The following is an 8,869-nucleotide window of genomic DNA, read 5'->3' on the forward strand; positions in this document are numbered from 1 at the left end:
CAGGCACCGTCGTCGGCCTGTTTCAACCTGAAAACATCCTAATTTAAGGCTTAATTCAACCAGGACGTCGTGAGAGAACAGAGAAGATTCAGAAGAGGCCGGCATGAGGACTTTATGCGGACATTCCACTGTTTAAGGACATTTTGTAATGAAAGACGTGCACGCAAATTCGCCGAGTCGTTTCCGTGACGACTCGGCGAATCTGTGTGCGCCGCGACAGGAAAAAACACCTCTGTGTTGAAAACCATTTGTAAAATTCAGGCGGCTTTTGATGGCTTTCAACAAGTGAGTAACTGAGAAATTGTTTAACAGCTTGGGCATGTTCCAACTTGCCCGTTAAGGTTTCCAACGGAGGTGTTTTTCCTGTCGCGACCCCCCGCGGTCGGGTCCGGCCCGACATGCGACTCTGCCCGCACGTTCTTTCATTACAAAATGTCCGTTAACAATGGAATATCCGAATAACCTCATGCTGGCTCCTTCTGAAAGTTCTCTGTTCTCTGACGACTTACTGGGTCAACAGAGCCTGAAATGTGAAAGTTTTCAACTTGAAACGGCGAGACGCTGCCGCCTCGAAGCGCAGATCACCGTCAGGCGCCGTGGGCCGTCCTTACGGCGACACTACCAGACCAAAATCTCTCATCAGCCGTTAAAATTTTTACGGAAAACCAGCTGAATTTATCGAATGGTGTCCACTCAGTTGTGCCTTACAATTTTGAAAAAATTTTGATCAAACAAAGCAGCAGTCTCTGAGCCATTCCTAAACAATGAAAAAATCGACGAGAGGGTGGGCGACTCCTCACTCAAAGACTGCCCACAGGCGAATGACGTAACCGACAGGCGTGAAAAAACTCTCGCATGCCCACGAGGGTTCAAGCATGTCTGATGTAATCACACGTGATTCAAATCCATATGGTTTTTGAAAAAAATAATAAGGTCGGATACTTTTCTAATAGACCTCGTATGATTATCGGCCATGCTGGATCTTGATCTCTACAAGGCAAACCGCATCAAATCCAAGAGGGTTACCCTTCTAAAATCTTTATCCACTTTTGCACTATCCTTCCAAATTTGTTTGCTAAGCCACCTGACTAATACTTGATGGGCACAAAATGCTGTAAATGTTTTATGTTGACCTGTACTGACCCCTGCTGGTTATACAACAATCTTGACATTTATCAAACATTACTGGTTGCTTCAGGCTGAAATTAGATTTAACTTATTAGTAACTTGAAGAATAATTTTAATTCTAACCTGGTGTAATAACTGCCGTGAACCACATGGTGGCATAGTGGTTCTGTTTTTTGTTTTGTTTTGTTTTTCTGACGCAGCCTTCATTTCATAAGTGACAGCACAAAAATAATAATAAAAAATCCTGGATTGTCAGTATTTGAGCAGTTTATTACTCTGTAATGATGATGGTTCGCAGCAGCTCCTCGCAGTTCAAACTGTCAGAACTATCTGCCATCATTAATCCTGAAACTTTAAATGGCTGCTTTATTACACCTCCAACCCAAGAAAGTCCAATCAGTTAAAGTAACCACCTCTATGATGTCTAAGGTCAGACTAATGGCCGCTGTGATCCTGATCTCTGTCCTGCCTGTAGGTGTGTTCATGAAAAATCACACCATTACACCACCACGAGAAAGTTTGAAAACAGGCAATTCAGTAACACTGCTAATCACAGTTCGTTAGAGATTTCAGTTCAGGAACGTTTTTGTTTCCATTTGTTGAACAACATAGAAATTTTAATAATTTCAGAAATTTTATTTGACTGAAATATCATACTTACGCTGCTCCTATGGTCTTGTCCATTGAGCTGATGCAAAACCTACAAATTATAAACCACAAGACTTCACACCTCATGAAACATATTCATAAAAATTCTGTAAATTTAACCTGTCACTCAAACTTAGGCCTTATTAGCGCTGAACTAGCATGTTAATAGTGTTAAGTTTGATTAGTCACGCAAACTAATGCTCTTCGTAGTTAGCTAACAAGTTGCTGAATTAACAGCTATGAATTGACTTGTCACTTAAGCTAATGCTAGTAATGGTTAGCTAACAAGTTGCTGAATTAACAGTTGTGAATTATATTTGTTATGCTGCTGTGAAAATCAGCATTAAAATTAATATCATGTTATATAATATCTGTGCTAATTCTTTATTTTATGTTAGCTATCAAGTATTTGTGTTATTTGTTTGGAAGTTCTGAGAAATCTAAGTTACGTTTCACTTCCATCATATGTCCAAGTTTCAGACACAGGGAGAGCTCCCCCTGTTGGTACAATTGAGCCACTATGTGCTAACACTTTAGCGCAGCAGCTGAGGATCTTCACGTTGACTTCATCTGTGAAACACACAATGAAGTGAAATATGCCAGTAAGCTGCTGTTGATAAGTGTGTGGTCCTGTTCTTGGCCATTTGTAATTGCTAAGCTAAGCTAAGCTAAGCTAAGCTAAGGGTCAGTGTCAGTCAGTCGTCAGTGGCAAAAGCCCTCCGACAGCCACAGAGCAAAGTGTATCTGATGGAAAATCTGTATTTTCCCGACAGTGTTGGAGAAATGAATTTAAAAACATCAATGAAAAATAACCCAAAACATCCATTAATAAACAATCAGATCAGCAGCGCTGATGCTGTTGAAATGACACACAGCTCAGTTTTTGCTTGCAGCACATCACATGTGCCTCAAAACACCTGTTGAATGCATTTATTGTTGTGATCACTTTAAAGTCATTTTCATCTGAAGACATAATATTAAAGTAAAATCATTAAAATACTATTAATCTGTTTTTCTGGTTTGTGAAGCACGGGATGTTAGCATTTCACGCTACTTTTAGCTTTAACGATTGTTAATTAAACATAGCCACATGTTAAACTGTAAACATGTTACATTTTTTTTCCAGACAGGTAACTTAAGGAGCAGATCTGAAAATGATTCGCACACCAATAGGGAGTGGCAGCCCAAATACAGTACAATTGTGTCCCACACTTTGGGAACCTCTGTTGTGTGCTACTTTATTGAAACTGAGAAAAAGTGATGATAAAGATGGAGATGGACAGTGGAATCAAACATCACCAAGTTCACCATCAAACATACAGATAATATGTATGTTCAATTTGAGTTTGAGTTTGAGTAAATCTGAGTTTACGAGGAATTTATTAGCAAATAAGTAATGTCGTATTGATAAGTCATCACAAACAGGTACTTCATTTTTTCACCCCAACTTCCAGTCTTTATATCCTCAAAGATCCACCATCAATTTAGGACTTTCCAAAACATGCCACCAAAAAGCCAACAAGTCCAACCCCCAGAAGAACACAACCCTTTTAGATGCTGCTTGTGGCAGCAGTTTTCTTCTGGTTGAGCTCCTCCTGGGTTGCCAGTTCCTTTCTAAAGCTCACCTTCTGCTCTTCCACCGCTTCTGGAAATGGTTCCTCACTTCTTCCATCTCAGCGGTGAAGGCTGAGATCTTTGGTATTAATTTCTTCTGATAGGTTTCCAGCTGCTCCGCTGTCAGGACCTCAGCAGCTGTGTCCTCCTCCAAGAGCTGGAGCTGACGCTTCTTGGTCCTCCTGTTCTCCAGCTCATTTTTCTTGTGCAGCTCCTCAAGATGTCTGAGTTTCTTCACAAATGTCTCATTTTCACTCAGCTCCTGCGGCTCATTGTGGTGATGAACAGCAGTGGTCCTCAGCTGATGAGTAGATCCCTCTGCCATCATTTTTGTATGTTTTTCTTCACTGATTCTCATGAATACCTTCAGGGCGTTGTTAATGTGTGATGTTGTGGCTCACAGTCGTGGTAAGAATGGCACTGTGACCTGTGAAAATGCTGTTTTATAGAGCTCAACTCCTTTGTGCTTTGTGATGTCATAAAGTATGCCTTGATGTGCTTTTATGTGTCGTCTCTTTTACCATCTCAGGTAATGTCATGGTTTGGCCCTGTTCAAGGCTTTGATTCCTTCTTTCTTTACATCCCCTTCGGCTCCTGCTTTGTTTTATTAGTGGATTATTTTCATCATGTGTTTCTGCTATGTTCTATTTTGCTTTGTCACTTTGTTTCTTTGCTACTTTTATACTTTAGCCATTGTCCTGTTCCATCTTTGTTTTAGCCAGTTTGTATTTTCTTTGTTTACCACTTGTTTATTTTGTTCTTCTCATTTGTTATATTATCTGTTGTGCTTTAGTGTCAGGTTTTGTTGATCTCAGTCTCTGTTTTATTTTGTAATTTGTTTAGCCACTTTGGTTTCTTAGTCAGTCCAGTTTCGTTTTATCTTTGTGTCTTCTTTCAGTTATCATGTTCATGTCTGGTTGACTATTGTATTATATTCTGCCCCTGATTCCCATTTTAGCTCTGTTCTGCTTTTGCCTTTTGTTTCCACTCCGCACATCCCATCAAGTCTTTGCTCCTCGCCTCATGCCCAGTTATTTATGTTACTTCACTACACCTGCCCCATGTCTTTGTTTGTGTCTTTGTTCATGAGCCACGCCCCCTTTCTGGAGCCTTCCTCTCATGTGCACCTTGTTTACACCACCTGTCACTAATTAGTCCACATGTATTTAAACCCCACAGTTCTTCACTTCCTTGCCTGGGCTGGGTTTAGCCATGCGGCTAAACATGTCACCGGGAGTGACATGTTTAGCCGCATGTTCTCCTTGAATTGCTGGCTGTCTGAGTGGTGTCCAAAAAATGAGGTGGGCTTCATAGATAATTGGCAAAACTTCTGGGGAAAACCTGGTCTTGTTAGGAGAGACGGCATCCATCCCACTTTGGATGGAGCAGCTCTCATTTCTAGAAATCTGGCCAATTTTCTTAAATCCTCCAAACCGTGACTATCCAGGGTTGGGACCAGGAAGCAGAGTTGTAGTCTTACACACCTCTCTGCAGCTGCTCTCCCCCTGCCATCCCCTCATTACCCCATCCCCGTAGAGACGGTGCCTGCTCCCAGACCACCAATAACCAGCAAAAATCTATTTAAGCATAAAAATTCAAAAAGAAAAAATAATATAGCACCTTCAACTGCACCACAGACTAAAACAGTTAAATGTGGTCTATTAAACATTAGGTCTCTCTCTTCTAAGTCCCTGTTGGTAAATGATATAATAATTGATCAACATATTGATTTATTCTGCCTTACAGAAACCTGGTTACAGCAGGATGAATATGTTAGTTTAAATGAGTCAACACCCCCGAGTCACACTAACTGTCAGAATGCTCGTAGCACGGGCCGAGGAGGAGGATTAGCAGCAATCTTCCATTCCAGCTTATTAATTAATCAAAAACCCAGACAGAGCTTTCATTCATTTGAAAGCTTGACTCTTAGTCTTGTCCATCCAAATTGGAAGTCCCAAAAACCAGTTTTATTTGTTATTATCTATCGTCCACCTGGTCGTTACTGTGAGTTTCTCTGTGAATTTTCAGACCTTTTGTCTGACTTAGTGCTTAGCTCAGATAAGATAATTATAGTGGGCGATTTTAACATCCACACAGATGCTGAGAATGACAGCCTCAACACTGCATTTAATCTATTATTAGACTCTATTGGCTTTGCTCAAAATGTAAATGAGTCCAACCACCACTTTAATCATATCTTAGATCTTGTTCTGACTTATGGTATGGAAATAGAACACTTAACAGTATTCCCTGAAAACTCTCTTCTGTCTGATCATTTCTTAATAACATTTACATTTACTCTGATGGACTACCCAGCAGTGGGGAATAAGTTTCATTATAGTAGAAGTCTTTCAGAAAGCGCTGTAGCTAGGTTTAAGGATATGATTCCTTCTTTATGTTCTCTAATGCCATATACCAACACAGTGCAGAGTAGCTACCTAAACTCTGTAAGTGAGATAGAGTATCTCATCAATAGTTTTACATCCTCATTGAAGACAACTTTGGATGCTGTAGCTCCTCTGAAAAAGAGAGCTTTAAATCAGAAGTGCCTGACTCCGTGGTATAACTCACAAACTCGTAGCTTAAAGCAGATAACCCGTAAGTTGGAGAGGAAATGGCGTCTCACTAATTTAGAAGATCTTCACTTAGCCTGGAAAAAGAGTCTGTTGCTCTATAAAAAAGCCCTCCGTAAAGCTAGGACATCTTTCTACTCATCACTAATTGAAGAAAATAAGAACAACCCCAGGTTTCTTTTCAGCACTGTAGCCAGGCTGACAAAGAGTCAGAGCTCTATTGAGCTGAGTATTCCATTAACTTTAACTAGTAATGACTTCATGACTTTCTTTGCTAACAAAATTTTAACTATTAGAGAAAAAATTACTCATAACCATCCCAAAGACGTATCGTTATCTTTGGCTGCTTTCAGTGATGCCGGTATTTGGTTAGACTCTTTCTGTCCGATTGTGCTGTCTGAGTTATTTTCATTAGTTACTTCATCCAAACCATCAACATGTTTATTAGACCCCATTCCTACCAGGCTGCTCAAGGAAGCCCTACCATTATTTAATGCTTCGATCTTAAATATGATCAATCTATCTTTGTTAGTTGGCTATGTACCACAGGCTTTTAAGGTGGCAGTAATTAAACCATTACTTAAAAAGCCATCACTTGACCCAGCTATCTTAGCTAATTATAGGCCAATCTCCAACCTTCCTTTTCTCTCAAAAATTCTTGAAAGGGTAGCTGTAAAACAGCTAACTGATCATCTGCAGAGGAATGGTCTATTTGAAGAGTTTCAGTCAGGTTTTAGAATTCATCATAGTACAGAAACAGCATTAGTGAAGGTTGCAAATGATCTTCTTATGGCCTCGGACAGTGGACTCATCTCTGTGCTTGTTCTGTTAGACCTCAGTGCTGCTTTTGATACTGTTGACCATAAAATTTTATTACAGAGATTGTTGGGAAGGTGTCGTAGCACGGACCCACAACAGGGGGCGCAAATGAACGGACAATGAGTAAGCCAAAAGGTAACAATTTACTGTTGTGACAATACACAACTAAATGTACAGAAATTGCAAAGTCAATGAACACCAGGTGACGTGTGGGCAGGCTCGAAGATAGAAGACCCCGACGAGAGAGAGACCGCGTCCCACACGGCCTCCACCACCAACGGTCTGAAGAACACCGGAGCCGCCAAGTCCCGAATCCCCAGGTGACCTCTGTCTTCGGCTGTCGACCCTGGTACTGCTGGCAGAAAGCAGAGAAAAGATGAATGAGTGTAAATCCTTACACTCAGTGGTCTACAGTCTGTACACAGTTAGGAGGAGAACCTCCACCTCCGAATCACACACTCGTGCAGCTCCTAGTGTGACCACTTATCTGTAGCGCGGTTGTTGTCGTCACGCTCCACGCCACTTCCCAGATAAGGGTGAACACCACAGGATACCGGCTGCAACAGAAGTTCAGAATCCTACACAACGTGTTAATCAGCAGAGAAAGTACCTCACGGTAGTCGATTTCTCGGCGAGGAGGTGGAGTCACGATCCGGCTTTTAAGATGGTGATGATGATGATGAACGAGTGACAGCTGGTGCAGGGGATGAATGACAGCTGTCACTTCTTCAGGGTCCGGCGCCCTCTCGTGCTTGGAGCCCGCACTCCAAGCAGGGCGCCCTCTGGTGGTGGTGGGCCAGCAGTACCTCCTCTTCAGCGGCCCACATAACAGAGATTAGAGCATGCCATAGGTATTAAAGGCACTGCGCTGCGGTGGTTTGAATCATATTTGTCTAATAGATTACAATTTGTTCATGTAAATGGGGAATCTTCTTCACAGACTAAAGTTAATTATGGAGTTCCACAAGGTTCTGTGCTAGGACCAATTTTATTCACTTTATACATGCTTCCCTTAGGCAGTATTATTAGACGGTATTGCTTAAATTTTCATTGTTACGCAGATGATACCCAGCTTTATCTATCCATGAAGCCAGAGGACACACACCAATTAGCTAAACTGCAGGATTGTCTTACAGACATAAAGACATGGATGACCTCTAATTTCCTGCTTTTAAACTCAGATAAAACTGAAGTTATTGTACTTGGCCCCACAAATCTTAGAAACATGGTGTCTAACCAGATCCTTACTCTGGATGGCATTACCCTGACCTCTAGTAATACTGTGAGAAATCTTGGAGTCATTTTTGATCAGGATATGTCATTCAAAGTGCATATTAAACAAATATGTAGGACTGCTTTTTTGCATTTACGCAATATCTCTAAAATTAGAAAGGTCTTGTCTCAGAGTGATGCTGAAAAACTAATTCATGCATTTATTTCCTCTAGGCTGGACTATTGTAATTCATTATTACCAGGTTGTCCTAAAAGTTCCCTAAAAAGCCTTCAGTTAATTCAAAATGCTGCAGCTAGAGTACTAACGGGGACTAGAAGGAGAGAGCATATCTCACCCATATTGGCCTCTCTTCATTGGCTTCCTGTTAATTCTAGAATAGAATTTAAAATTCTTCTTCTTACTTATAAGGTTTTGAATAATCAGGTCCCATCTTATCTTAGGGACCTCATAGTACCATATCACCCCAATTTAGCGCTTCGCTCTCAGACTGCAGGTTTACTTGTAGTTCCTAGGGTTTGTAAGAGTAGAATGGGAGGCAGAGCCTTCAGCTTTCAGGCTCCTCTCCTGTGGAACCAGCTCCCAATTCAGATCAGGGAGACAGACACCCTCTCTGCTTTTAAGATTAGGCTTAAAACTTTCCTTTTTGCTAAAGCTTATAGTTAGGGCTGGATCAGGTGACCCTGAACCATCCCTTAGTTATGCTGCTATAGACGTAGACTGCTGGGGGGTTCCCATGATGCACTGTTTCTTTCTCTTTTTGCTCTGTATGCACCACTCTGCATTTAATCATTAGTGATCGATCTCTGCTCCCCTCCACAGCATGTCTTTTTCCTGGTTCTCTCCCTCAGCCCCA

The sequence above is a fragment of the Thalassophryne amazonica genome, chromosome 12, assembly GCF_902500255.1.
Source record: "Thalassophryne amazonica chromosome 12, fThaAma1.1, whole genome shotgun sequence".
In the NCBI taxonomy this organism is placed as follows: Eukaryota; Metazoa; Chordata; class Actinopteri; order Batrachoidiformes; family Batrachoididae; genus Thalassophryne; species Thalassophryne amazonica.